The sequence below is a fragment of the Ictidomys tridecemlineatus genome, chromosome 3, assembly GCF_052094955.1.
Source record: "Ictidomys tridecemlineatus isolate mIctTri1 chromosome 3, mIctTri1.hap1, whole genome shotgun sequence".
Lineage (NCBI taxonomy): Eukaryota > Metazoa > Chordata > Mammalia > Rodentia > Sciuridae > Ictidomys > Ictidomys tridecemlineatus.
The window spans coordinates 157,975,100-157,999,873 of NC_135479.1; the positions used below are offsets into that span (position 1 = coordinate 157,975,100).

General features: G+C 36.0%; 1 protein-coding gene across 1 annotated transcript in view; it reads left to right on the top strand.

Annotated features, from left to right (window-relative positions):
- The window catches only part of Myh15 (myosin heavy chain 15), an 82,936-nt gene extending 75,079 nt beyond the window's left edge, over positions 1–7,857 (top strand). Inside the window, exon 7 of the transcript XR_013436896.1 lies at positions 5,983–7,857. The gene's annotated coding sequence lies outside the window, so the exon portion shown is untranslated. The remainder of the gene's footprint in view (positions 1–5,982) is intronic.
- The last annotated feature ends 16,917 nt before the right edge of the window (positions 7,858–24,774 follow it).

The window sequence follows — 24,774 nt, forward strand, 5'->3', positions numbered from 1 at the left end:
TTTTAGGATATGAAATAAAGGTCCCAATTCTCCTGTTGGAATACCTAGATAAGGCCTTATCCAATTTATGTCTCCTAATAACTTTTGAAAGTCGTTAAGTGATTTGAGTTGATCTACTCGTATTTGAATTTTTGGTGGGCGGACCATGGTTGAGGATAATAGAACTCCTAAATAATTAATTGGAAAATTTAATTGTACTTTATCTATTGCTATCTCTAGATTATAATTTTTTAATAAATTTGTAAGTGTGGCATAACATTCTAGCAATGTGTTTTTAGCTTTGTGTGCTAATAATACATCATCCATATAATGAAATATTTGTAGTTCAGGATTTTGATTTCTAAGTGGCTGGATTACTTTGTTAACATAAATTTGACACAGAGTTGGGCTGTTAGCTATCCCTTGAGGGAGTACTTTCCATTCATATCTCTGATCAGGACCTTCATGATTTAGTGCAGGGTACTAAAAATGTGGACTATCCTCAGGATGAATTGTAATTGAAAAAAAAACAATCTTTAATATCTATAACTAAAACATACCAAGTTTTTGGCAAAGCAGACAATTGAGGAATCCGTGATTGAGCAGGTCCCATAATGACCATTTCATTATTAATGGCTCTTAAATCTTGCAATAATCTCCATTTACCAGATTTCTTTTTGATGACAAAAATGGGAGTATTATGGGGGAGATACAGAAGGTTGTATATGTTCTTCCACTAATTGTTGTTTGACCAGATCATGGGCTACTTGTATCTTTTCTTTAGTCAAGGGCCACTAAGGAACCCACACTGGTCTTTCTGATTTCCATGTAATTTTTATTGTCTCAGTGGCCCTTTGTGAAAATCCAACCCATGTCTGTCTGTTCCTTGATCTATTTGTATTGGTGCTGCTATACCTTGTTCTTGTTTTTCTAATCTTTTTCCTTTCCTAAAACCTTGTCTAGCCATAATAGTGGGTGCATTTTGATTGATGTTATTTGTTAATGTCAAACCTAATTGATCTAGGACATCTCGTCCCCATAAATTTACGGGAAGATGATAAAATACATATGGCTGTGTAGTTCCTTCACATCCTTCAGGATCCTTCCAATCTAATACCATTGCACTTCTATCGGGATTAGTCGCCACTCCTAGGCCTCGAAGCGTTTGAGTGGCTTGTTGTAATGGCCAATGTTTTGGCCATTCTTGACGAGATATGATGCTAAGGTCTGCACCTGTATCCAGTAGCCCATTAAATTCATGTCCTTGAATATTTAGTTTTAGCATGGGGCGAGAATCTAAATTTAAATAAAGCATAGCCCAATCTACACCTGTGGAGCCTAATCCCTTGGAACCTCTTTCTATAGCATGACTGGAAAATTTATCATGTAGGCTTGGTATTATTAGTAACTGTGCTATTCTATCTCCTGGTGAAATTACTGATATACCCTTTGGAGAACTGGCTATACTTTTTATTTCACCTTCATAATCGGGATCAATTACCCCAGGACTTATCAAAAGTCCTTTTAGTGTAGAAGAACTGCATCCCAATAATAAGCCTACTGTTCCTTTGGGAAGAGGTCCTTTTACCCCTGTGGGAATGATTTGAACTCCCATCTCTGGAGTTAGTACTGATCTGGCGGAGGCGCAGATGTCCAACCCTGCACTCCCTCTGGTTTGTCTGATGAGGGATCTGATAGACAATGTGTCCTGGTCACTACCCTGATGGGGTTGCTGGGTTCCTCCAGTGCTCCGTATATTTGTGGTTTGGGGCCCCGGAGCATTGGGGCCCCCTGTCCATTTTTTGGCAATGGAGCCCGATGCCTGTCTCCACAATATCGTGGATAAACATGATTGGCTCACAGCGGCCCCAGCAACATCTAGCTGATTGGCTCCTCTGCTGTGATGTTCATTGGGCTGTTTCCCTGCCCTTCAGACTGCCAGTTGATGATTGGCTCACAGTGGCCCCAGCAACATCTAGCTGATTGGCTCCTCCACGGAGCTGCTCATTGGGGGACTTCTTTGGCTCCGCTCACACAACCCAGCCAATCGGCCTCAAGAGCAGGAGGATTGTGGGAGGTGGAGAGGCTGGTGTGGGGGTGAAAGGCTTGTGGAAGCTGGTGGTGGCAGTTGGGCTCTGAGGGTTTTTTCCTGAGGAGCTGTTTTGTTTGGCATTTGTAGTTCTAAAAATAAAGTTAGTTTCTTTTGACAAGTGGCTCCTGAATTGTGCCCAGACTGCGGCACATTTGTGGCACAAATTCAGATCATATCCAAACCATAGTACTTGATAACCTGATAGAAATGGTTTGTCTGGAAGGCCATTTGAAGAGGATGTGGAGCTGACAATCAAAGACTTGCAAAAAAAGTCTGGATGAAGCTGAATAGACTGCTGTGATAGGGAGCAGAAAGCAAATCCAGAAACTGGAATCCAGTGTAAGAGTTTGCCTGGGTAATCATGGGGACTTGACAGCCCAAATTCAAGACTTTATTGTCCTGGAATATTGTACCAGATATGTCCCCTACTATCCTCATTACTTTTACTTTTAGCACTTTCAGATTTTTGTATTTTAGCCAGAAAATATGAGTTTTCTTGGATGGGATGAAATGTCACTTTCCTCTTAGTGCTAGGTAAGAATGTATTTCCTCTTACTTGCCACACCAAGTCTAGTGTCCCCATAGAGAGAGTGACCCACTGTACTCCAATACACCATTGTAGTCTTGCTTCTCTATGCTTTTGCCTCTGATATCTTCTCTGCAGAAAACCTCTATTTCTGAACAGCCAGAAAAAGGAGAGAGAAACAACTAAATTCATGATCCAGAAAGTTTCAATGCAAATATTGTAAGGAATGACAGAAATGAAGTAGTATCTGCTTTCAGAAAGCTTAAAAACACCTCATGAGACATATCTTGAAAACAGGACTTTTGAAATTATTGAATCAATTTCAAATGGCCATGAAAAGTACATATGATAAATGTTACAAAGATTGAAAGAATATTCTGCTGGTATTTAATTGTTCAAAGGGCCTCTGAAAAATATGCCCATTTATGTTACATTCATACAGTGGAATTCCAATTCATATTTATGATATACCCATACACTTATATTGATTGAAATTAAATGAAGAAGAGCTCAGGAATATGTTCTGGAGATCATGCCTAGTAGTATGATAATAGAACTGAAGACAATGTGGAGAGTAATACTATTTTGTGCAAGAAAAAGGGGAAATATAAAGACATGTACACTTTTGCTTATGTTATCAAAAATGGTGATAGCATAATTAAAAACTAATAAAAATGACTACCTTTAGAAAGATGTGTTTTCAGCTTTCCATAGCTGTGACAAAAATACCTGAAAAAGTAATGATTTATTTCATGGTTTCCAAGGTTTTGGTTCATGATTGGCTAGCTCCATTTACTCTGTACTGAGGCAGTACATCATGGTTGAAGGACATGGCAGAGAAAAGCTGCTCACCTCATGGTGGCAGGGAAGCAGAAATACAGGATAGGGTCAGGGCCAAGATACAGTCCCCAAGGGAATGCTCCAAAGGATCTACTATGTCCAACTAGCTTCCACTTTCTATACTTTCCACCACCTTCCAATAAAACCATAAAATTATTAATCTACTAATGAGATCTGAGCCTTCATGATCCAATCACTCTCTGAAAGCCCCACCTCTGGCCATTGCCTCATTTGGACCAAACCTTCAACACATGAGCCTTTGGGGGATATTCCAGATCTAAACCATAATAGAGAATACATAGATGAAAGTTAGACTTTTTGTACCTTTTAAAAGGCTGTTTTAATTGCAAAATCATATAAATAATTTACGTGCTCCAGAATTAAAAAAAAAAACAAGTTTAAATCAAATGGGAAAAAATAGCTGTCCTGAAAATTTTAGCCCCAGTAGAAATAAATAAACCTATCTATGTATCAAGTTGGGTGTAAAACATATAAAAAATGAATTTTCCCCAGTGACTCTTGAACATTTTAAACAATGTTTTTCTCTACAATCCTCATGAAATATATCTTCAGGACAACAACAACAACAAAAATAAAACTTCATTTATTATACCAAAATAATATCTTACTTCTACTAGCAATAAGATCTATCAATATTTTTATGAATCAATAATTTTAGCAAGAAAAAAAGCACATAGGTTTAAAATCAAAGAACTTTTAATATGCATGTTTTTATCTAGCTGAAAAGTATACGAATAATACAAGTATTTCCTACTCTAATTTAAGATTGCAGTATTTTATATCCAGTTACTTTTTGTCTCCTGTTATAGCCTAAAACCAATGACAACTCAGTAGCAGTGAGATACTAAATATCAGATGATACTAAAGAATTATGGCTAATTCTCTTAAAATTTAACCACGGTACCATTGTTTTAGTAATATTCTTTTGCTATAACAAACTGTCTGAGACTAGGTAATTTATAAAGAATAGAAGTTAGTTGAACTTATGATTTTAGAGGCTCAGAAGTCCAAGAGCATCGTGCTAGCATCTGCGGAGGGCCATCTTGGTACATCATAACGTGACAGAGGGCATTGCATGGCGAGAGAGAAGGCATGGCTAGCCCAGGTCTTTCTTCTTCTTAAGCCACTGATGCCATTCTGGAGACTTCACCCTCATGACCTCAGCTAATCTTGGTTACTTCCAAAAGGCTTGACCTCCACATATCACTAGCATATGAATTTTTTGAATCAAGTTTTTAGCACATGAATTTCAGGGGGACACATTTAAATCACAGCCACCATAATCACCTGTCAGAATTACACAACAAAAGTATTTACAAAGGAAATGATATGATATCTAGGATCTGCTGTACTTACAGAAGTTTTTCACCTTGAGGTATCTTAATCACTTTAAACACAAAATCCCTTATCAAGTCTTTAAAAAAGTAGAGTACCTTTAGATCACATTTTAACAAACAGAAGGATATAATAAGTTCCTAGGAAGAACAGGAGTCCCTAAAGATTTTGTATCGATGGACTTTTTCCACAAAAATCCTGCACAGCTGCTGACCCTCACTCCTTTCCTTCCTCTTTGTACCCATCTGAGCAGGAACAAGGAGATCAGTGTGGCTCCACTGGCAAGAAAGAGGTAAAGGACATGATGAGGAACTTCATACCCCAGGGTTTTCAGCTTTGCAGACGGTGATCAGGGAGGCCGCCTGCAGAATGGAGCATTTGAGTTAAGGAGTGCACAGGGAAAGAGGCATGGACATTTGAGAGAGGAGCCCCTCAGCAGAAGAAACCCATGCTCTTCTCCCACCAACTCCTCCCTCTCCGCTTTGTTTTTTTCCTCCTTATTTTTCTCCATAGCTCTTGATACCATCAAACATATATTCTGTAGTTTACTTTAGTTTTCCTACACCTCCTCATGAGACTGTATACTTATACAGGGAAAAGATTTCTGTTTTGTTCTCCGCTCTGTCCTTGGCATGGTGTGTAGTGTGTGGTAGATACCTTATTGAATGGATGTTAGGCTAATCTGTTTTGTATACTGTTTAAGGAAACAGGCAGTTCTGTTCTGTCGCTCTCCCACAGAGCAGGGCTTTAGGGGTATGTGTGACCTGGATGTGACATGAGTATGATGGAGACTAGGGGTCTGATTTCTTTAGTCTTAGCTGAATATGGAGAAAGAAGCTTAAGGCCAGGGAGTTTATTGGCTGAGTCCTCAGAGGCTGCTACATACAACTCACTACCTTTTATGCATACATATGTGGATGGTGTGAGTGTGATTTTGTAATGTAAGAAGGGAGGCTTCTCCCTTCTCTAGCCTTTCACTTCCTTTAGAGTCTTAACAGTCCTTTATGAGCTCAGATGGTTCAACCAGCTCATGTTTGGCAGGGGAGTCTTCCCAGGGTGGTTGCCCTGTTTAATCCCTACCAGAAAGAGCAGACATCATTCCTTGACTATTTCAAATGATCCTCCTATTGGCAAACACTGTACCAGCCTTGCTGCCAGCATGTGATCTGAGGTTATGGTTTGGTTGCAGGTTCCTGAACAGAAAGGTGAACTGGAGGCCAGCTCCATCACAATGCGGAGGCCCACGGGGAAGCTCACGGACTGGAGCAGTGCATCAGAGAGCTGACCTCTCAGGTACTGCAGGAAACCATTCCCTGTGTGTGTGGTTGGCCTCTACCCTGAAGAAATGTGCTCCTTCCAGCCTGAAAAAATCCTTCTGGGACCCCTGTAGTTCTCTCTGAATCTTTGATCTCCCTCGGAAGCAGACACTGACTCACTTCTCATGGCTCTCTTGTGCTATCCATGGTTTTAGATCCAGGCTTTGACAGAGCTTGCAGAGAACAAAATGTTATCCACAAGTTGTAATTAGACGTCAACAGCTATTTGTAATATCCTTGTTTTTCATACATATTTGCAGCACTTTCAGGAGGATATCTTCCTGTGAGAGGCTGAGTGAAAACAACGTGTAAATAGATAACTGGTAGAGGTTTGGAATGACCACCTGGCTAGCAGTTTTCATAGAGCGTTCAGTAATTGGAGCATGGATATTTCTACTCCTATATTCTGGTTGCACAAATCATTCAAGTCCACTAAAACAGGAAACAGGCCTCTTTAAGGCTTTGTGTGTCTAAGCTGTTGACTGATTTGTACTCAGGCAAATAATTGAAAAGAAATGAGCAGTTTTCTTACAAGTAATTAAGGCACTTGTAATGATATAATTTTTTCATCTACATTTTCACTTTGTTTTTTTTCCCCTTTTCTTTCTAATGGAATTGTCAAATTCCCTGATAGCAAGGTCCTTTTCAGGGCCTGACATCCTTTTGGCATATAGCCAATGCACATACACTCATTCATCAATTAAGGACAAGTATTCCCTCTGAGAAATGCATCTTTAGGCAGTTGCATCATGGCATAAATATCATAGAGTGTGTGTACACAAACCTAGCTCCCACAACCTATTACATACCTGGGATATATGGTATATTCCTAAACAAAAACATTACAGCATGTTACTATACCAATATGTTAGGCAACTGTAGCACATGGCAAATGTTTGTGTATCTATACATATCATAAATATAGAAAGGCACAGTTAAAATATAATATAAAAGATAAGAAAGTTACATTTAATTCTTTAGGGTCAATACCTAGGGGTTCTATAGTAATACATACATACCCATGTTTATAGTACCACAATTCACAATAGCTAAACTATAGAACCAGCCTAGGTGCCCATCAATGGATGAATGGATAAAGAAAATGTGGTATATACACAATGGAATTTTATTTAGCCATAAAAAATGAAATTATGTCATTTGCAAGAAAATAGATGGAACCTCATACCATTACGTTAAGTGAAATAAGCTAAACTCTGAAGGTCAAGTGCTTCATGTTTTCTCTCATATGTGGAAGCTACAGAGAAAAAAGAAAAGAAAGGTAGGAGGGCGAATCTCATAAAAAGCAAAAGTGGAACAGTGGAAGAGGGGAAGGGACCAGGAAGCAGAGGAAGTGCTGGAGAATGATATTGGCTAAGTTATGTATTTTTATTGTGTGCATGTATGAATATGTAACAACAAATCCCACCATTATGTACAATTATAATAGACAAATAAGATATATGGAGGAAAAAAATGGTACATTTGTATAGGATACTTACCATGAATGGGGTTTGCAGGGCTGGAAGTTGCTCTAGATGAGTGATGAGTGATGAGTAAATGTAAAGATCTAGTACATTACTGTACACGACTGTAGATTTCATAACATTGTACATATAGGCTGCACTAAATTTAAAAAACACTATTTTTCTTTATTGGATAATAAACTACCCTTAGTGTCAATTTTACTTCATAAAGTTTTCAGTATTTTTTAACCTTTTTACTCTTTTAGAATAATACTGGATTTAAAACACCCCTTGTACAATTGTACAGAAATATTTTCCTTTTATATTTTTATTTCATAAGAATTTTCCATTGTAAATATTTTTTCTTTAATTTTTTTGTTAAATATTAAAGTATAAATACTCATATTACCCTAGGCCTAACCATGATAAGGATCCTTATTATCTTTGTCTTCTACCACTATCTCTCTCTCTCTCTCTCTCTCTCTCTCTATATATATATATATATATATATATATATATATATATATATATATATATATGCCTAGAGCTATTGTTTCCCATGATAGCAATGCCTTGTGAAGTTACTCGACACTACTTGAGGAAATACCACTATTTTGAGAAATATGTCACATCACTATATTGAGAAATATGTTCATGATACTTTTCTTGGTTTATTTTTCATTGTAGATTTGCTTACAAGCAGATAATGCACCATGAACATTCCTCTCAATTCAAAAATGTTTTCATTTTCAGATCCATATTTTCAAATTTTTTTAAAGGAGCTTGTCAATGTCTGCAAAGGCTTCTGCTAAGCTTTTCACTGAATTGCCTTGGGGATTCTTTTTCTTCTACTTCAATAACCTTTTCTCTTCCTCTTTTAGAGCTATGCATTTACTAGGCAATAGAATTTTTCAGCTCCATTATAATCTTACAGGACCACAAACATATGCAATGCATCTTCAGCACATCAGTGCAAGACAGGCATGGTGACACACCCCTGTAATACCATTGACCCAGGAGATGACACATGGGGATCACAAGTTCAAAGCCAGCCTCAGCAATTGAATAAGCCCTAAGTAACTCAGTGAGACCCTGTCTTAAAATAAAAAATAAAAAGGACTGGGGATGTGGCTTAGAGTGCAGTGGTTAAGTTTCCCTGGGTTCAATCTGTGGTACCAAAACCAAAACAAAACTAACAAAAAAAGTTCATTTGTTGAACACAGATGTCAAAAGTTCCTTTCATCTCTCTCACACTGTGCAATATAACTAATTCTAATTAAAAGTCCAACTCATTTTAGGTACCCATTTTCTTCAGTTTCTGAGAGCTGTGGGTTCTAATTCTAGTTCCTGAGGTTGAATTTAATTAGAGATGTTAAGATTATCAGGCAGGTGTTTTGTGATAGTCCATTCATAGGTGCCTACAGAAAATTGTCATGTTGAACACAAATGTGGATTTCTTTTCCTAGTAAAAATTATCTGGGAAGATTCCACAACTGTATACTGGAAGGGAGATTAAATGTAACTTCACTTTATAAAAGAACTATGGTTTGTCCTCATTTCACATTTATCTTTTCCTTTATGTCCCTATGGCATTGGCTATAAAGCAAGACATAAAATCTGGAATTTTAATTGTTATAGACAGTACAGATAGATGCTGTGTCTCCTCCTCTCCACTCAGCTGCTCCATATTACCTTTGAATGCCTCCTATATTCAGGATGTAGATATTATTTATGCCTTCTAGATATAATGAAAATTATAGTATCTTTATATTTAGAAATCAGAAAACAAATTTGATTAAGTCACTGTGTTGAGTGGGTTCTCCAAGAGTTAGATGCCAACATGGCTTTAGAAGTAAAGAAAAATTATTAGAGGTAACACATGCGAGAGACAAAGGGCAACACAAGCAGGATTCAGCAGAGAAAGCCTTCAGAGTGCAACGTTTGGCTGACACCTATAAAAGGAACTATTGAGGAGGACTTGGGGAAAAAAAGCCTTAGGAAAAAAAGCCTTAAACTTAGTGTTTCTCTTAGCAAGTTTGCAGAAATGTCCCAGAAAGGAGCCCCTTGGGGGCATAAATAGCAATACACTAGTAATTCCACTATGCCCAGTTATTCTTCATGCCCAGTCATTGCCTAGAAACCATATAGCAATGCTATACCACATCCCAAAGGCACTCTGGTCAGAAACTGTCAATTGCACATCTCACAGCTGAGTGGTCAGTTCTTTTCTGGAACAGACACCTAGTGTACCATCCTGGCTACCATAGATGAACTTAATGCCTCAGAGATGAGGCATGAACCTGGGCCTGACATCAAAGGCCTTGCCTTCCCATGTGGGAGGAATATCATTAACATTGTAACCACTTGTATGGATTTTCACTTTACTTGTGCATAATTTCATTCAGTACCTCTCCTCAATAAATTGGTTAGTAGTAATTAGCCCTGTGTTGATTTTTGAATTTATGATAAACTCTTAAAACTGTGAATCTTCAGATTTCATAAGCCTAATATTTAGAAATCTAGACAGATGAAACAGACAAGGGATTTTATTTATAACATAAGCTCGTTATAGCTCTCCAGGTTGAGTCCTATACGTTCCTCTTTGCCTCAGTAAGCTTAAAATTAGCCATTAATAGTCTATGTCAGACTGTTTTGGGGTGGGTTAAGGGCTTCCACTTGGAAACAATTTAGCTAAATCTACAGATGAGAGAATAGTAGGAAGCCATGGAGAAATAGAGGAAGAAGAGTCTGGATGTAGTGGGTTTGTGCAGGACAGTGGAAGATAATGGAAAGGACCATGGAAGTCATTGTATTAAATTAGCTTTCCATCACTATAACAAAGTACCTGAGTTAATGAAATTGAAAGAGAAAAGATATATTTTCTCAGTTTCCAATTTGGGAGGTTCTAGTTCATGATTGGTCCTGTTGCTTTTGGTCCTGAGTTGAGGCAAAACATCACAGTAGGAGTATGTGGCAGAGTGAAAATGTTCACCTAATGTCTAATCTAGACATGACCTGGGCCAAAAGAAAAAAAGGAAAAGGTGAAGGGCCCTGGGTTTCATCCCTTTCAGGATCACCCCCCCCAAAAAAACATTCTAAAGGCCTTTCACTAGGCTCCATCTCTTACAGTTTCAACCACCTTCCCATGGTATCACTCTGGGAACCTGAGCCTTTAACATATGCCTTTGGAGGACTTTAAATATTCAAACTATAGCTGTCACCAAAGGAGTTGATACTTGATGGAAGAGGTAAAATGAAGCCAATAATTTTTTTTAAGCAACAGGGCATGTCTTGATTAAATCAACCTCTTATTTTTTTTTTCCACCAGGTTGAGATTTTTTTTTCAGTGGAGTTCAACAACTCTGAATTAGAAATACTTCAGTTAATGGGGCACAGAAAAAGGTGAGGGGCTTAAAGAGTCCTATCTACCCTGCCTACCCCCCTCTCCCCTTCTTTGAATAGGAAAGGCTTCGTGGAACACAGTTAAGGAAACACTGTCTTACCAGTTCTCCTTTATCCACCCCAAGCCTGGACTATAACTGAGGCAATAAGAATAGGCACACCAAGGTCCCCACAACTTGTGGAATTTTACTCATTAATTTTGCTGATGCTCATGCCAGAATTTAGAAAACTTACCTGGTATGTGTTCCAGTGCCCAAAGCACTAGGGCTAATTTCAAAGTTCAAGAGATGAGTTGTTTGGATTGAGGGGTATTTGGTGTCCTGTTTTGAATATATAGTTTTTATGATAATTACCTTCATTTCTACTGAGGAACTTTAGGCAGATGTAGTTTGGTTGGGATGCAGGAGCTGAATACTAAATTGAACAGAATGACTTTAACTTCCACTTCAGCAAAGCCTGGGAGGTGTTGTGGGTGGATCAAGGGGGTTCTGTCATTGCTCAGAACTGTGTTTGTTAAATTCTCAAAACTCAGAATGAGTAGAGTTAAGTCTATTGTATAAAATGCAACTCTCAGAGATGGTGTTTAATAAAATTTCAAAGTCCTATTACTTTATATAAAGTTACACCCAGTGTAAACTGCTAGATCTTTCAAATCACCTTCACATACACACCGATCCATTTCAGGCAGAGGAAGACAAAAAACAGCCTGCTTAAAAAGAAAAGAAACAAAAAGGATGTTAAGAGACCATGAACAGAGTTTTCAAGAACTATTGGATAACATAAAAAGGTCAAATATAAGATTTACTGGGATAGATGAAGGCTCTGAAATACACACCAAAGGAATACACACTCTTTTCAATGAAATAATATCCAAAAATTTCCCAAACCTTAAGAATGAAACAAAATGTCAAATACAGGAGGCATACAGGACCAGGACCCCAAATATACAAAATTACAACAGACCCATGCCAAGGCACATTATGATGAAAATGTATAATATACATAGTAACAATAGAATTTTAAAGGTTCCTAGAGAAAAATGATAGGTCATATTTAGAGGGAAACTGATCTGGATATCATCCAATTTCTCAACTGAGACCCTAAAAGCTAGGAAGTCTTGAAATAACATAAACCAAGCTCTGAGAGCAAAGGGATGCCAATCAAGAATACTATATTCAGAAAAATAAAGCTTCAGGATTGATGATGAAATAAAAACCTTACATGATAAGCAAAAGTTTAAAGAATTCACAACTAGAACACCTGCAATATAAAACATATTCAAAATATTTCATGAAGAAAAAATGAAAACCATCAGAAGGAGGAACTACATTGGAAAAATAGTCAATCAAAGGAGAAAATAATACAAATTAAAACTAGAAATAAATCAAAATGACAGAGAAAAAATCATTTCTCAATAACAACATTGAATGCAAATGGTCCAAACTCATGAATCAAAAAAGAAAGGCTGGCAAATTGGATTAAAAATTAAGACCCAACAATATGCTCTCTCCAGGAGACTCACCTCGGAGACTGAAGGTGAAAGGATAGAAACAAAACAAAACAAAACAAAACACATCATTCATGTGGATCTCATAAACAAGCATGGGTTTCTATTTTCATATAAGATAAAGTGGACTTCAAACCAAAGTTAATCAGAAGAAACAAAAAGGTCATTTTGTACCCTTAAGGGAATTTTATATACAAGAATAAGAAATATCAGTTGTAAATATTTATCCCACAACAATGGAGCATATATGTACATTAAGCAAACCCTTCTAAACTTCAAACATCAAATACATCACAACACCATAATACTGGGTGGTATGCCTCTCTGATCACTGGATAAATCTTCCAAAACTAAATAAAGAAGCTATAGAACTGAAAAAATACAATTAATAATTTAGACTTAACAGACATATATAGAATATTTCATTCATCAATGACTGAATACACTTCTTCTCAGCAGTACATGAATCATTTGCAAAAATAAACTATCTTAGAAATAAACTATCAAAGCAATTCTTAACAAATACAAAAAAAAGAAAGAAAGAAAAATAGAGATAATATTTTGCATTATACCAGACCATAATGAAATGAAGTTAGAAATAAATAATAAGATAACAAATAGAAGCTACTCTAACACCTGGAGCCTAAATAATTCACTATGGGATGATGAATAGACATCAGAGTAAATCAGGAAAGAAATTTAAAAAAATATTTAGAAGTAAATGAGAATTGTGATACAACATATCAAAACCTCTGGAACATTATGAAGGCAGTTCTAAGAGGACTGTTCTGCCAGGCCTTTAAAGTTGATAGCATTGAGCTTATTCATTAAAAGAATGGTAAGAGAACAAATAATTAATCTTATATCTCCAGGCCCTAGAAAAAGATGAAAATAATCAACATCAGAAGCAATGGAAGACAGCAAATCATTAAAATCAGAGACAAAATCAATGAAATTAAAATGAAAAGATTTAAAGAATCAAAGAAAAAGTTACTGCTTTGACAAAAAAATTGATAAACCCTTACTGAAGTTAACAAAAAGAAATAGGGAAAATCTCAAATTATTTAAATCCATGATGACAAAGGAAATATGACCACAAACACTGATGAAATACAGATGATAATCAGAAATTATTTTTGAGAATTTATACTTCAATAAATTAGGAAACCTTAAAGACATCAACAAATTTCTAGAGACATGACTTACCCAATTTGAACCAGGAGGATAAAGAAAATTTAGACAGATCAATTTCAAGTAGTAAAATTTAAGACTTTATCAAAAGCCTACTAAAAAAGAAAAGGCAAGAACTGGATGGATTCTCAACCATGTTCTGCTTGGTCTTTAAAAAGAAGAACTAACATAAATCCTCCTCAAAATATTCCATGAAATAGAAAAGGAGGGAACCCTTCCAAACTCACTCTATGAAGCTGACACCCAAACCAGACCTAGACACATCAAGGAAAGAAAACTCAGTGAACATAGGTACAAAAATTTATAATAAAATACTGACAAATGCATACAAAAATACTAAAAAGATAGTGCACTATGATCAGATGGGCTTCATCTCAGTGATCCAAGGTTGGTTCAACATATAGAAAATAATAAATATAATTCACCATATTAATAAAGACCAGAATCACAGGATTATCAAAATAGATGCAGAAAAAGCATTTGACAAAATACAGCATCCATTCACATTCAGAAAAATATGTGAATCTTTGTTAGAAAATCCCTATGTCTTATACTAAAGTAAGATATTGTCTTCAATCCTCTGAAGTTTATATTCCTATCATATTTGAAGTTTCCCTCAGTAGAACAGAAAATGTTATGTAGGTATGAAAATTTCTTTTCTGTATTTTTTATTTTTACAGAAGGAACAAGCCAATCAATATCTCTCTGAATATAAGAAGCAGCAGCATGAGCTCAATGAAGTGAAGGAAAGGGCAGAGATAGCAGAATCTCGTCAATAAATTCAAATTAAATTCAGGTTAAAGCAAAAGATTCTAGAACATAGGTAAACAGATAAACAATTCTCTTACAGCATGATGGGTAGGGTCCATCCACTGCATGAATGAGTATAACAAGAATTTTCTTGTTTTCTCTTTAAATACTATTAAAAACAACAAAACATAAGTTCAAAAAGTCTTCCCATATTTACTAAATTCTTCTTGTCCAGGTAATATAGAAGTACCTAAGCGTTTGAGTGGAAAGTACATTCTATTTATACATCTCAAGTGTTCAATTCCAGGTTAACTTCAGCCTCTGAGTTTTAGAACTACAACTTATTTGTGCAGAATATTCAGAACTCCATGGAACAGGGATGATTTTAAAAGCACAAATAATCTACTGGGAATTCTGAGTGAATTCTCTCTGTGATTGACAAGCATACGATTTTGTGCCATATCAATATGGAGACTTAGGTGGAAGATGTCTAAGATTGAGGCAATAAAGGAGATTAGATACCACAGTCCTGCCTTTTTTAGGTCTCTGCTTTTTATTCCTGATTCTATCCCCCAAATTCAGAGACTCTTTCTATGTATCTTTGGTTCATTGAAAGGCTATTATGGTCCAATGATAGAATCCAATGACCTAAATTTATGGGCCAAATGGCAGAGTGGCAAAAACTCTGAATTGAATGTTTGACAGGAACAGGCATGCTTCAAATTTCTTATTTAGAGAATGTAGTTTTCAAATGTGGTCTAGCTTTAGAAATGAGTTAAAAAAGGTTGGACAGTGTAATAGTAGCTACCCTTCACAGAATGCCTATAAAGCCCTTAGCCCAGTTCCCAGTACAGACAGGCAACATCCTTTTATGTTTTAAAATTTGGTGCATGCCTGAACCTCTCTTATTTATGATAAATGAATCACTAGTAACTCTACAAGATAAATTGATAGGGTTGCCAATAATAAAAACTACCTTAAAGGAGGTAAAAAAAGAAAAAGATCCCTTTGGAAGAAAGGACTAAAAGTTGGCGACGTCCAATACTTAGTTCTAAATATATGAGAAGCCCGAGTCATTAACAGCTCCAGAAATTTCTTACATATTCCCAAATATCTATCCCAAGAAGAAGTTCTCTATGGAGGGATACAATTAAGTAGTTTAAACTCTGGCCTCAATTTGAGAACTATATACCACTGGATTTAGGGTCTTCTGTGCAGAGCTGGCCCAGTGACCCTATATAACAGAATTGTTAAGAGAGATGACTCACATGTGTTCTAATTGCACTCAGCTGCAGGAGCTCAACGGGTGTTCAAAACAGATGCCATGCATTCATCTTTGTCACAGTTATTTCTAACAAAGAATAAAATGAGTGAAGCAAAAATTGCTTCTGGGAGGCCAGAGACGAATAGAAAAACCTTCCTTGACACTACAGTGACTAATTGTTTCTCGTTCACAGAAGAAAAGTCTGAAAAAATTCTCAAATGTTACATAAGAAAATGGAAAAGTTTTCCTGAAATTGTGTGTCAGGACTGTGGAGCAAACTGATGATGTGGCTGCAGGATTTTTTTTTCCCTTATAGGATAATGGGGATAGAAAATTGAGAGTAAGCATGCCCTTGGAGTAAATTACAGAAAACTGTCTCAATTCCCTGCTTTCTTTTGAAGGAAATGAAGAGCTGGCTAAGGCCTGCTTATCTCTGAAAGGATGATCTGGGCATTTGCTTCACTGATGAAAGTTAATGGAACGTCACAGAAAACAACAACAACAACAACAACAACAACATTGTTTTTAAGGTGCATGAAAAATAAGCAGTTTCTTCTTATAAAGGACAACTACTGGAGAAGAAAAAGGAGGGGGCCATTTTTATGGCCAAAAAATCATGTTGCATTTGAGTGGAACATTTAAAAATTATATTCATGTGGTATGAAAAGCAGTTTAAACAAGACATTTAGAAAAATAGAAAAATTAAATGGAATAGCATTGCTTCTAATGTTAAAGGAAAATTCTTTTAGATTGCCAAATTCAAGAAAACTACCTTTTAACATTTCACATGAAAGATTAAATAGATTAAAGATTAAAAAGATTAAATAGATGCAAGAATCTTAAATTCTGATGTTAAAAATTATGAATGAGTACTTGCTTTTTGTCTATATTACCCCTAATGTGTACAATTCAGAAGATATCCTTACACCAATTATGCTCCATGGAGATTACAGCATGTTGGTGAATGATTATTACTGAAGTTAGCTAACTTTGCTTTGTTCATCCCTACATCTATGAATCCCTATTTTTAGCCACTAATGGGGAGAGTTGGTAAAAATCTCCTCTTAACACTATTATGGATATAGCCAGTTAGCCACTTTTAACTTGCAGGAAAACCTTCCGAATCAACACACATTTAGGTTATATGCCAGTGTGAACTTTAAAAACTGAGGAAATGTGTCACACAAGATCTTTAATGCCAGGTGGTATATGTGGGCTTTGTATCGTGACAATGTAGCAAAACAGGAAGGACAATCCCAAATTCCTCTCTTCATGGTCTGGATTGGAGTTGGTAAATCAGGGATATCTGTAACATATTTAGTAAGTAAAAATGAAGGAGCATCTGTTTATTTCATACTTATGTATGCCAATAGATAGTCCCAGGCACTATAACAGCTCGAAAATATTACCCCCATCCAAAAAAGTGAACTAGCAGAGCTCAGTGACTGATATCTGGACCCATCACTCTCCCAGTCTCCTTCAATTTTGCAGGGTACTTGCCAGGCCTGTATATAGCACCAAGGCAACCAGCACCAGTTTCTCCTGTGGAGCATCCAGGGCACTGCTGTGGAGTTTGTGAATGACAGTTTTTCCTTACAGATCTCCCTATATCCTCAGTCTCCTTCCTCTATGACCACTGGTGCAGCTGACCTATATTCACTCCCACCCTCCCACCATGAATGTAAGGATGAATCCCTATAATGACCTATATCCACTCCCACCATGAATGTAAGGATGAATCCCTATATTAAGTCTCATTTCTGTCACTCTCAATGGTTCTAGCTTTGTGATCCAACCCTAAATTTTATAGGAGGCTCTAAGATTAACTCAGGGGCTCAGCAATATCAAGATTTTTACTTGTCTGTTGTTCTCCATGTGATGGTTTTGGTCTTTAAGTTTATCCCCTTCAGTTGTCAGAGGACTATAGTGGTAGTAGCATTCTCTTCTCACATTGTATCTGTGTCTCTGAAATCAAGAAATACCCTCCTAGAAGCCCCAGGGAATACTTTTCGTCTTGTCATATTGACCAGATTTCTTAATGTGTCTGTGCTGAGCCACTGTTGTGGCAAGAAGATGGCAATGGCCAGGGTTGGCTCACACAGATCAAGGCTAATCCTCCTGAATGTCAGGAGCTAAAATAGAATTTTGAATTTTGTGGGGAAGGGGGACAAAACTGTCACTGAGTGTACTGTTAAAAGCAGTTAACTCCTACCATTGATCTCAATCCAATGAGAAAATGCTTAGAACTTTTAACATGTGGCTATTCTAATATTTTTCTGTAATAATAATTTTAAAAAGCTTCTTTAAGAAAAGGCTTAGATTTACCCTTTGGTAAGCCAATATTTCCATGTAAGAAGCATCTCTATGTCCTAATAAACCTGTTAGGAGTTTGTTGTTGTCACAGTGCCATTACTGATCTAAATGTTGTTATTTTCCATACTCCATACACTACTCAGTAAAATCAGAGTGTCCGAAAATTTCAGCTTGTATCACAATCCAGTTTTAAGTTATTAATAAATTATTAATTTAATTTATTAAAATTATATTATTCATTTGGACATAATTTAAGTAAAAGGAACCAAGATAACTAGGAGTCAAGAGATAACAGGTACTTAAACATCTCACTGAAGTTTTTTTTTTTCAATAATAGTGTCTAATACTTTACTACTTATGAACATCTGTCACAACATTGTAGCAAACACTTAGTAGTTATGTACAAAGTATGGAACAGCTGATAGAGAAAATTGGACCAAGTGGCAGTCATACCACACTTCTGAGTTTGTTTTCTCCTGTGAACTGTAGGGTGGAAACCTCAACTGACTAAGTCACAAAGAGCCTGGTTATAATGAAGAATTCATAACCATAAACATTAGACTACTTCTTTCATATAAATTTATGACCAAAATTATGGGGAGTAAATTATTAAGTCAGCTGAAATATCCATTTGGAAATTTATATGGAAATCTGTATCAGTTAACTAACAATATGACAACTGAGATAGAAGAGCTCACCACCAGGCTGAAGTCACTAGGCTGTGTATGTCCGGTGGTTCTGACTGGAACCCAACTCTAGATGTGTGAATTCTTGAGTTGATTGGGCCTAAAAAAGTCTTGAAGATACTGACATTTTTACTCTTTGGGGTCCCTAAGACCACATTAAATCTAGTTGGTTATGCTGAAATAGCCATTTATATAATACTAGGGTATATCGTATCAAATCTATTTTCTTGGTTCTAGGTCCTGACTTTTCACCTTTTCACTAAGGTGATTTCTGAACCTACTTGCTCTCACCCATTAGCAGTTGACCATTTTTTTTAAAATTGATTTTTTAAATTTATATATGACAGCAAAATGTGTTACAATTCTTATTACATAGCACAATTTTTCATATCTCTGGTGGTATACAAAGTATATTCACACCAATTCATGTCTTTATACTGCTTTCCATATTGGCTGCACCAGCAGTGGGACTGCAAATAGCTGCCATTTTGACTGGAGTGAGATGAAATCTTAGAGTAGTTTTGATTTGCATTTCTCTAATTGCTAGCTAGCAATGATGAACATTTTTTTCATATATTTGTTGATAGATTGTATATCCTCTTCTGAGAAGTGTCTTTTCAGGTCCTTGGCCCATTTATTGATTGGGTTATTTGTTATTTTTGGTGTTTAGCTTTTTGAGTTCTTCATATACCCCAGAGATTAGTGCTCTATCTGATGTGTGAGGGGTCAAGATTTGTTCCCAAGATGTAGGTTCTCTATTCACCTCACAGATTGTTTCTTTTGCTGAGAAGAAACTTTTTAGTTTGAGTCCATCCCATTTATTGATTCCTGATCTTCCAGGAAGATATTTCTTGCCTTGGATCTAAATAAAATAAAGAAAAAAGTCTGTGAACTGAAAGAATAATTACCAAATAAGAAAACAGAAAGTGTGAGTAGGTGGATAATGGTAGAGTAAACTTACTATTTTTTTAAAGTTTTTTAAATGTTGAGGAACTTTTATTTTATTCATTTATTGAACCCAGTGCCTCACATAGGCTAGGTAAGTGCTCTACCACTAAGCCATACCCAGCCACTATGATTACTATTTTTAAAACTATTTATTTTAAAATCCCAGATGAGAGGCATAATTCAGAAGAAAAAAAATGTATAATGAAAAGTCCCTTTAAAGATCAAGCCAGGAGTCCATGCTCCACAGAGTTTCCCATGAGCAGTTTCTTTCAGTCTCAGTGTGCCTATTTAGAAAAACTTGCACTGTAGTATTAACCAACTTGGGACTGGATAGAGGTGAAAGTCAGGAGAGAAGAAAACTTGAGAGGTACTGAGTCTCTCATGCATCTTCTATTGTTTTGTATTATACTAAGGAAAGTAACACATTTTTACAAAGATATAATTATGACTGCAAACCAGCTTTAGCCCAGCTTTATCCTTTGACCATGAGAGAAGGGTTTAGTATACCCTTAGCTTGGAGAAGACAGTGTCCTAGGGGAAAAGCCATAAGAAGTTCAAGGTAATGAGAGAAGTGACAGGTGACCACTGGGTTAATAGTCCTTGAAGCTCCTCAGAATAACGAGAGGAGCCTGAACTTCTAATATTCTGGTATGGACTAGAATTGTAATAAGTATTAAGGGAAGGGTAAGCTCCTGGAGGCAGAAATAGGTACTAAAGTCAGAACTCTGTTAATCTTGTGATCTATAATCTATCAACTAGTAGGAAGTATTACAGCTCAAAGGATAATTTAGGGTGAAAATGTTTATAGGTTATTCTTTAAAATCATTAACTCTACATAAAAGGCATCAATTTTTATAAATACACTCAATTATTACTTAATAATGTTTTTTTTACATGCAATAAAATATCCACTTATTTGATTCATTTGAAATTCTACACTCTTGTAAAGAAGGAAGGATTAAGTAAAAAATGTTGAGTTTCTAAAGTATTTTCATATGCAATTTTTCCCAAAGAAAAGCATAGCTACTTCTCACTTTATCTGTGATCCTCAGTTACTGCCCCCCCCCATATAGAGATATCCTAAGGTCATATATTAATTCAGCAGCAATTTTATCTGGTTCAGTGCAACTTTTTTTGACCAGTCTAGACTCTTGGAATCCTAAGTGTCTCCAAATCTGCGCCTTATTTCCATATGTTGTGGCATCTCCCAAGCAAGACAGCAATGGAAAATTACAATTCAGAAGAGAATATCAAGTTTGATTGAAACGCTGATGCATAGGGTTACCATAATTGTTTTACCCTGTTCTCTGCTCTGTTTGGGTGGTAGTAGTTCCTGCTACAGGCTTTTTTTTTGTGTTTGTGTGCCAAGGATTAAACTCAGGAGCATTCAACCACTGAGCCATATTCCCAGCCCTATTTTGTATTTTTTATTTAGAGACAGTTCCCACTGAGTTGCTTAACACCTTGCTTTTGCTGAGGCTGGCTTTGAATTTGTGATTCTCCTGCTTCAGCCTCCTGAGCTGCTGAGATTATATGTGTGCACCACTGTGCCTGGTTACGGGCTTCTTCATGAGGAGTTTTGGCATAGATCTTTCACCAGACCCCACTGGTCAAGGTTTATTTGTAATGAAAGTCTCTGAAATACACTTTTTCTTTGTCAGAGATGGAATGGACCTGATTTTTCACTCTGTGTGAACTTGAAATTAGATCTCTGATTAGAAAGATGAGCCATGGTTTCTTCCCGATTTTTTTTTTTAAAAATATTTATCTATTTTTTAATTATAGGTGGACACATATCTTTATTTTTATGTGGTGCTGAGGATTGAAGCCAGTGCCTCACACATGCTAGGCAAGTGCTGTACCTCTGAGGACCCCTGATTTTGTTTTCTATGATCCAAAATGAATCCAACGTGAGACAATAGTTTTAAAATAGAATGCAGCTATTATATATATAGTACTTTGAAGTGAAATACTGAGTTTGCTCATGGCAGGAGATAACTAAAAATCTTGTCCAGTCTCTTTGATGATTGAGAGGCTCCATACCCCTGATATATCTATTTATAGTTCACAGGTGGCAATTTTTGCTATTTCATAACATCATAAAGGCTATATATGAAAAACTCAAAGACAACATCATAGTAAATGGGGAAAAATCTATAGCATTTCCTTTAAAATCTGGAACAGAACAAAGATGCCCACTCTTACTACTCCTATTTAATATAATATTAAGAATTTTAGTCAGAAAAATTAGGCAACAGAAGAAAATAAAAGGTATAAAAATAGGAAAGGAAGAAGTCAAATTATCACTGTTTGCAAATGATCTGGTCCTATACTTAGAAGATCCAAAACCTCTACCAAAAGACTGCTACAGCTAATAAATTCAGCAAAGTAAAAAGTCACAATATCAATATATAGAAATCAATAGCTTTCCTATTTACCAATAATGAATCTGCTGATAAAGAATTCAGAAAAACACTGCAATTCACAATAGCTTAAAAAAATCCTAGAACAAATCCTCACCAACTTATTGTTGTTTGTATGCATAATAGCTGCCATTCTGACTGGAGTGAGGTGAAATCTTAGAGTGGTTTTGATATGCATTTCTCTAATTTCTAGAGATGATGAACATTTTTTCATATATTTGTTGATTGATTATATATGCTCTTCTGAGAAGTGTCTGTTCAGGTCCTTGGCCCATTTATTGATTGGGTTATTTATTTTTTTGGTGCTTAGCTTTTTGAGTTCTTTATATATCCTAGAGATTAGTGCTCTATCTGATGTGTGAGGGGTAAAGATTTGCTCCCAAAATATAGACTCTCTATTCACCTTTTGATTATTTCTTTTGTTGAGAAGAAACTTTTTAGTTTGAGTCCATCCCATTTGTTGATTCTTGATTTTAATTCTTGAACCACAGGAGTCTTATTAAGGAAGTTGTGGCCTAATCCCACATGATGAAGATTAGGGACTACTTTTTATTCTATTAGTTGCAAGTTCTCTGGTTTAATTCCCAAGTCCTTGCTCCATTTTGCGTTGAGTTTTGTGCATGGTGAGAGATAGGGGTTTAATTTCATTTTGTTGCATGTGGATTTCCAGTTTTCCCAGAACCATTTGTTGAAGAGGTTATCTTTTCTCCAATACATGCTCTTGGCACCTTTGTCTAATATAAGATAATTATAGTTTTCTGGGTTAGTCTCTATGTCCTCAATTCTGTACCATTGATCTACCAGTCTGTTATGGTGCCAATACCATGCTGTTTTTGTTACTATTGCTCTGTAGTATAGTTTAAGATCTGGTATAATGATGCCATCTGCTTCACTCTTCCTGCTAAGTATTGCTTTGGCTATTCTGGGTCTCTTTATCCCTCAAATCTTTACCCCTCACAGATCAGATAGAGAATTTTCCAGATGAATTTCATGATTGCTTTTTCTACTTCTATGAGGAATGTTATTGGAATTTTGATTGGAATTGCATTAAATCTGTATAGTGCTTCTGGAAGTATGGTCATTTATTAATTCTGCCTAACCAAGAGTGAGGTATATCTTTCCATCGTCTAAGGTCTACTCTGATTTCTTTCTTTAGGTTCTGTAATTTTCATTATATAGATCTTTCACCTCTTTCATTGATTTCCAAGTATTTTATTTTAGTTTTTTGAGGCTACTGAGAATGGGGTAGTTTTCCTTGTTTCCCTTTCTGAGGCTTTGTCACTGATATACAGAAATGCCTTTGATTTATGGATGTTGATTTTATATCCTGCTATTTTGCTAAACTCATTTACTAGTTCTATTAGTTTTCTGGTGAAACTTTAGGGTCTTCTAGGTATAGAATCACATCATCAATAAATAGTTCCAATTTGAGTTCTTCTTTTCCTATGTGTATCCCTTTAATTTCTTTCATCTGTCTAATTGCTCTGGCCACTGTTTCAAGAACTATATTAAATATAAGTGGTAAAAGAGGGCAAACCTGTCTTGTTCCAGTTTTTAGAGGAAATGCCTTCAATTTTTCTCCATTTAGAATGATGTTGGCCTGGTGCTCAGCATAGATAGATTTTATGATGTTATGTTCCTATTATACCTAGTTTTTCTAGTGTTTTGATCATAAAGGGGTGCTGTATTTTGTCAAATGCTTTTTCGGCATCTGTTGAGGTGATCATATGATTCTTATTTTTAAGTCTATTGATGTGATGAATTACATTTATTGATTTCCATATGTTGAACCAAACTTGCATCCCTGGGATGAATTCCACTTGATCATATTGCATCTTTTTGATATGTTTTGTATTAGATTTGCCAGAATTTTATTGAGAATTTTTGCACCTATGTTCATTAGAGACATTGATCTGAAGTTTTCTTTCTTTGATGTGACTTTGCCTGGTTTGGAGATCAGGGTGATACTGGCCTCTCAGGAAACAGAAAAAGAGGCAGCACTTCCAAACTCAATTTCCTGAAATAAATTGGAGAGTATTGGTATTAGTTCTTCTTTAAAGGTCTTGTAGCACTCGGCTGTGTATCTGACCGGTCCTGGGTGTTTCTTGGTTGATAGACTTTTGATGGCGTCTGCTATCTCGTCATTTGAAATTGATCTGTTAAAATTGTGTATATCATCCTGATTCAATTTGGGGCAAATTATATGACTCTAGAAATTTGTTGTTGCTTTTAATATTTTCTATTTTATTGGAGTACAGGTTTTCAAAATAATTTCTAATTATATCTGTATTTCTTTGATGTCTGTTTCCATATTTCCTTTTTCATCACGTACGTTAGTGATTTGAGTTTTCTCTTTCATAACATGGTCTGTCAATTTTATTTATTTTTTCGAAGAACCAACTTTTTGTTTTTTCAATTTTTTCTTTTGTTTCATTGATCTGTTTTATTTTCTTTCATTGATTTCAGCTCTGATTTTAATTATTTCCTGTCTTCTGCTGCTTTTGAAGTTGATTTGTTCTTACTTTTCTAGGGCTTTGAGATGTAGTTTTAAGGTATTTATTTGTTGACTTTTTCTTCTTTTATGAAATGAACTCCATGCAATGAACTTTCCTCTTAAATCTACTTTCATAGTGTCCTAGACATTTCAATATGTTATATATGTGTTTTCATTCATCTCTAAAGACTTTTTAATCTCCACCTTGATGTCTTCTGTAGCCC